Source organism: Globicephala melas, chromosome 13 (assembly GCF_963455315.2).
Source record: "Globicephala melas chromosome 13, mGloMel1.2, whole genome shotgun sequence".
In the NCBI taxonomy this organism is placed as follows: domain Eukaryota; kingdom Metazoa; phylum Chordata; class Mammalia; order Artiodactyla; family Delphinidae; genus Globicephala; species Globicephala melas.
The window spans coordinates 81,175,758-81,182,610 of NC_083326.1; the positions used below are offsets into that span (position 1 = coordinate 81,175,758).

At 41.4% G+C, this 6,853-nt stretch overlaps 1 pseudogene; it reads right to left on the reverse strand.

The window, feature by feature from the left end:
* Positions 1-3,701: 3,701 nt before the first annotated feature.
* Positions 3,702-4,041, reverse strand: LOC115855521 (large ribosomal subunit protein P1 pseudogene; annotated as a pseudogene).
* Between the last annotated feature and the right edge of the window lie 2,812 nt (positions 4,042-6,853).

Sequence of the window (6,853 nt, forward strand, 5' to 3'; positions counted from 1 at the left end):
GGCGGGACTGTGGAACGCGGGCCCGGGGCAGTGTGAAGCCAGTGGACACCTGGGGCTTGTGAATCCCGCATGTGGTTTCCAAGCGGACTGCGGTACTTGTTTAAAAAATGCGAATTTCCAGGTTCCGCCTCAGGGGTTTCTGAATCAATAAGCCTAGGGCAGGGTCCAAGGATCAATATTTTTAACAAATGTCCTAATGCAACCAGTGGGGGGGACAGAAATTTGGGGACCCACTCTCCTAAAGCTACTAAATAGGGCTTTTTGAAGGAGCAGAGATCACATCACTATCCTTGAATTTTCTCTGTCTCACACCTGTCGACACTTTCTTTGCCGTTTTTGTTTTAGCCCACTTAGGCTCTCTGAGCCTCGGTTTTCTCATCTGTATGACAGGGATAGTAACTACCTCTAGGGCTTGTATCCCAGGAAGTCGCCAGATAACTTCTGTTCACTGTGTTGTGATAAGGGGGACAGATGAAAACTTAATAACTTTTTCTACAGACAAAAAAAATTGACAAAAATTAAATAGAATGATTTATAGGTGTTAAAAGGAAAAAACAAGGCAAATCTACTGTAACTCTACAAAATGAATTGAAGACCACAAGACTCAGGGAAGCCCCTCAGTTCTAAGCTGCCATATTTATAGAAGTATTCCAGCCCAGGTATGTTGGCTATATCTTTGATATTTAATCTCCTTACAATTCAGAAGTGAATGTGAAAATACTTAAACGTATCATGGTAATTATTCAGGAAACACATTTTTCCAATTTGGAAGAATGCCAAGGGAATTCCCTGTTGGTCCAGTGGTTAGGACTTGGCGCTTTCACTGCTGGGGGCCTGGGTTCCATCCCTGGGGAGCTAAGATCCCACAAGCCACGGCGCAGCCAAAACTAAATAAATTAATTAATTAAAATTAAAAAAAAGAAGAATGCCAAAACAGTATATATACCTAGTTTATTAAATTTATACAGCAAAGCTAAATCATCAAAATGACATATTTAGCACCTTCCTATGGCATTCCAGAGAAAGTGTATAAAATATAATTGGATCAAATGTGTAATACAGATATTTCCAATTCTTTTCTACAGAGGATTGTTTTAACATCCACCTGAAATTCTGGACCACTTTTAATAATGCTTGTATGTAACGCTTTCCTTTAAAAAAAAAACTATTATTTTCCAAACCTTCATCTCACAACTTCTAAATCCAGGATGACTTGTTTTTCAATCTTCTCTTTACTTCCAGGCCTCTACTTTCTTTTCTATACCTTAGTATCTGTCAATCATGTTGTCCTATTTTCTGTTTTGAAATTTTAGGCTGTTGGATTAAATTTTGATAAAGTGACCGTCAGTTCTAACATTTTCGAGTTTATGGTTTGGGAAATAATCTCACCACCCCTTTTGGTTCAATCTCAAACACTCCGTAGGTGGCCCAAAAGTAATTTTATGACATTTTATACAGTCAAGATGAGGGCTGCATCAGCTCAGATCCATTTTGCAAACCTTGGGAACATTGAAACTTTTCATTTCACAGCCGACTCCTTTCTGCCAGGTTTTTTTTTCATCTTTCAACCCAAAGGATCCTTTCTCTCTTCCTTGTCCCCCGGCCTTGGCAGATTCCCTCATTAAGATGGAAGGACACAAAGAATGGCCAAGATCTATTTCCATATTTTGTCCAAAACTGCAGCATTTGCGTTGTGCGTAAATGTTTGTGATCTAAAATGTCCATCTGTTTCTCTAGGATTATTGGCATTCTCAATTCCTTATAGCCTGTGCCAACGTTGGGAGGAATCAAGACAATTTCAGCTTTTTGGAATTCTGCACTTGGAAGCTGCCGCACGTGAGGAGCCTGAAAAACCAAAGACAGGAGTAGCTGGGTGGAAAAATAGCTGAGTCTGACTTCATATAGCAGTGATACCCCTCTGTCTTGGTCTTTGGTGTGGTTTGGGGTGAGTTGACTATTATTGTTGTTATTATTATTGCTAAAGTCGTGGCTTCTAATCTGTCTAAAACTAAGTATGCAGTTTTGCCTATGATTAAGTATATACACCCATCTTTATACATCTGAGCCAAATATTTTACAAATAGGGAGGCAGAATCGTTAGGCTTTATAAAGGGATTTCTTAGAACGACAGGAGATGAAACCTGTGTGAGGAGAAAGGACTGACTCTATTGTTTTGACTGAAGTGAACTGTCGAGTAATTCATTTCTAAATCAACACCCAGAAGAAAATAATCCCCAGCTTCTCTCCTCCTTGCATTTCCCACATGCCTAGTCAACCACCAGATACTATTCTTGTTCTTCAAATGTTTTCTGAAACATTATGGGGGCAGAAGGGCTATTTGAGCAGACTTCACATTCTTGAAAGGTCTCAAATTTACAAGTTTGACCTTTTCTGAAAGTGAAGTAATAAATACAGTCACAGCCATGCATTGACAAGAATGAAACAATTCTTTGTTTACCAGACAACTTTAAACTTGCATCCTATTATTGGACCATACTGAAGTTTGAATTAAACTAATCAGCTTTTTAAAAATTAATTAATTAATGTATTTATTTACTTTTATTTTTGGCTGCGTTAGGGTCTTCGTTGCTGCATGCGGGCTTTCTCTAGTTGTGGTGAGCGGGGGCTACTCTTCATTGCGGTGGTGCGCCGGCTTCTCATTGCGGTGGCTTCCCTTGTTGCGGAGCACTGGCTCTAAGCACGCGGGCTTCAGTAGTTGTGGCACGCAGGCTCTGTAGTTGTGGCTCGCAGGCTCTAGAGCACAGGCTCAGTAGTTGTGGCGCACGGGCTTGGTTGCTCCGCGGCATCTGGGATCCTCGCGGACCAGGGCTCAAACCCATGTCCCCTGCATCGGCAGGGGGATTCTTAACCACTGTGCCACCAGGGAAGTCCCAACTAATTGGCTTCTTAAGAACAACTTTAAAGGGCTTCCCTGGTGGCACAGTGGTTGAGAGTCCGCATGCCGATCAGGGTACACGGGTTCGTGCCCCGGTGCAGGAGGATCCCACATGCCGCGGAGCAGCTGGGCCCGCGAGCTATGGCCGCTGAGCCTGCGTGTCCGGAGTCTGTGCTCCGCAACGGGAAAGGCCACAGCGGTGAGAGGCCCGCGTACCGCAAAAAAAAAAAAAATTTTTCAGATTGAAACATTTCAATCACAATAAAAGGTACAAAAAAGACCACTGTACACTGCACCGAGATCATTCAGATTTCACATTTTTCCACATTTACTCCACATTTCTTTTTAGTCGGTTTTATTGAGGGATAATTTATATACAGTATAAATTTTTGCATACAGTTTTTTATATACAGGTTTTCTCATGCACCAATGTACAGTTTTTTTGGTATACAGTTTTATGATTTTAACTAACACATACAGTCATATAACCACAACCATAATCAAGATACAGAACAATTTTACCACGCAGAAAATTCCCCTCATGCTCCTTTATAGTCAGCCCCTCCTACTGTCCCAGCCCTGTAAGACATTGACCTGCTTATTTTCTGTCCCTGTGATTTTCCCTTTTCCAGAATGTCACATGGATGGAATCATACAGTATGTAGCCTTTTGAGCCTGGCTTCTTTCACTTAACCTAATGCCTTTGAGATTTATCCACATTGCATGTATCAACAGTCTGTTTCTTTTATTATTATTATTTATTTTTAAGAGCTCAGCTTTTTATTGACCGTGTTACTAAAGATGTTTAGTCAAAAAGACCAAAGCCCATGTCATCATCGGACTCTTCAGATTCTTCTTTCTTTGCTTCTACTTTCTTCTCAGCTGCGGCAGCAGTGGTGGAGGGGGCAGGATCTCATGCTGGGGCAGCACCAGCTGCTGGGGCAGGTCCACCAGCCCCCACGCTGCAGATGAGGCTCCCAATGTTGACATTGGCCAAAGCCTTTGCAAACAAGCCTGGCCAGAAAGGTTCAACATTTACACCAGTGCTTTAATGAGGGCATTGATCTTATCCTGGGTGACCATCACCTTATTGTCGTGCAGGATGAGGCCGAGTAGATGCAGGTGAGCCCTGAGACGGAGGCCATGGTACGGGCCAGTGCTAGGCAGGGGCTCGTCACCAGATGAAGTGAGGGCCTCACCCCAAGGCAGCCTTAGCTTCCTTGGAAGGACCGAGCACCTTAGCGGCAGCTGAGGAAAGGGGTGTTTCTTTTATTACTTTTATTATTATTATTATTGTAAAAAAACCCACATACCATTAAACACCATCGTAATCATTTTTAAGTATACAGGTCAGCAGTGTTAAGTGTTTTCACATTGTTGTGCAACAGATCTCTAGAACATACATTCAGAGGAGTGTGGGGTGATGTTTCATTGTGGTTTTGATTTGCATTTCTCTAATAATTAGTGATATCAAGTATCTTTTCCTGTGCCTATTGGCGATTTGTATATCTTCATTGGAGAAATGTCTAGTCAGGTTTTTTGCCCAATTTTTAATTGGGTTTTTGTTACTGTTTTTGAGATGTAGAAGTTCCTTATATATTCTAGATATTAACCCCTCATCAAATATGTGATTTGCAATTATTTTTCTCCCATTCCATAGGTTGCCTTTTCACTCTGGTGATTGTTTCTTTTGACACACAGAAGTTTTTAAGTTTGATGTAGTCCCACTGTTGCCTGTGCTTTTGGTGTTATATCCAAGAAATCATTGCCAAATCCAATGTCCTGAAACTTTTCTCCTATGTTTTCTGCTAGGAATTTAATAGTTTCAATCTATTTTGAGTTAATATTTGTATTTGGCATAAGGTAAGGGTCTAATTTCATTATTTTGCATGTGGATATCCAGTTTTCCCAACACCATTTGTTGAAGAGACGGTCCTTTCCCCCTTATATAGTCCTAGCACCACTGTTAAAAAATAATTTGGCCATATATGCAAGAGTTTCTTTCAATCCACTCCTTTCTATTGCTGACAAGTATTCCATAATGGATATACCACCATTTCTTCATTCATTCACAAGTTGAAGGAATTTAAGTTTTTCCAGTTTTTGGCAATTACAAATAAAGCCACTACAAACATTCACATACAGATTTTGTGTGATTTTCATTTCTCTTGGGTGCATACCTAGGAATGAGATTTCTGGGTTGTATAGTGAGTGGCTGTTTAATTTTATAAGAAAATTCCCAACCTTTTCCCAAAGCGACGTACCTTCTGCATGCCCACCAACAGTGTATGAGACTCCAGTTGCTTCTCGTGCTCGTGAAAACTTGGTATGGTCAGTTTTGTTTGCAATTTCATTTTTAGCTATTCTAATAATTGTGTGGTGGTATCTCACTGCAGTTTTATTAGTTGGCTTTTAATAAATCCAATCATCTTGTAATGGCACATTTACATGGCATTTTAACCTTGGGGTTAAAATGAATTTGTTAAATATTAAATGAAGAACTTAACTCTTCATTTTTCTGTAAACAAAGAGCCTCAAAAAATGAAAGTGGGCTTCCCTGGTGGCGCAGTGGTTGAGAGTCCGCCTGCCAATGCAGGGGACACGGGTTCGTGCCCCGGTCCGGGAGGATCCCACATGCCGCGGAGCGGCTGGGCCCGTGAGCCATGGCCACTGAGCCTGCGCATCCGGAGCCTGTGCTCCTCAACGGGAGAGGCCACAACAGTGAGAAGCCTGCGTACCGCAAAAAAAAAAAAATGGAAGTGAGCTGACCTCTTGGTACCACTGAAGGGCACTGCTCACTCCTGCCCCACTTCAATTTCTGTTTCCATGTTGTAAACATGTTTTCATCGTTTTGTTCTCAGGATCTGCAGGTAGCCCCGTTTTCATCCACCCCTTACTGGCAGCCTGTGAGTGAGTTCTTCTTGAGGCCTGAACCTGCTTCATTTTACCTGGTCATGGGGTCAGGCATTTCTGCTACAGCTTGTTTAAAGACTTTACCTTTTGTTAACCCAAATTTGTTGGAAAGAATGTGGAGACCAAAGAAAAGCAAATACAAGACTGCATAAGCCTATGTCAAAAGCCCCAACCTCACACTGTTAAAGCATGTTCTCCATGCCCCAAATCAGAATCCATGGTCTGACAAGCATGCAGGTAGTTAAGAAGACAATTTAAAAATTAGAATGTCCTGGAAACATCAGAATTATTATAGTCATAGTTATGAAAAATCTGGATGGAATTAACCCTAAATCCAAACCCCAGAATCCCCACCTCTACATTATTGTCCACTTATTAGGGGGGGAAAAAAAGATGGCCTGATAAGAAAAGATGAAGTTTAACTAGGTCTGTTTGGACAAAGACTTAAATTGGTACCTCTTTTTGATAGGGATCATTTGTGTATTCCTTAAGACGAATAATGAAAGTCCGTCCAATCTAAATCTAGCTGTAGTTTCTCCCTCAGAGGGCAACTGCTTACTATAGTGGGAATAAAAGATCAGTCATATTTTAACTTCTGTCACCTTCTGAGATGAATCAGCCTAAAAGTTTCCTCTTAAAATGTTCTCTGCAAGACATAAGAAGCTGGTAGTTGTAACAGTTTCTGGGGAGGAGGAAGGAAGGAGAATCGATCTTCGATCTATTTTGCACGTGTTGCTTTTCACTTAATAACTAATTTTTTGTTTTGGCCATGCCTCCTCGCTTGCAGGATCTTAGGTCCCCGACAAGGGATTGAACCCAAGGCCACAGCAGTGAAAGCGCCGAGTCCTAACCACGGGACCACCAGGGAACTCCCAATAACTAATTTTTAAATTAAATAACCACAACAATAAAACAAATGAAAAAACATATGTTCCCTCTCATAATCACATCATCCTTATGTTCCATTAGGGGAAGCATTTGGAAACTAGGGCACAAATCCTTTCCTCCTGCCAGCCTTGCCCAACATCTACTGCTCAAACTAGA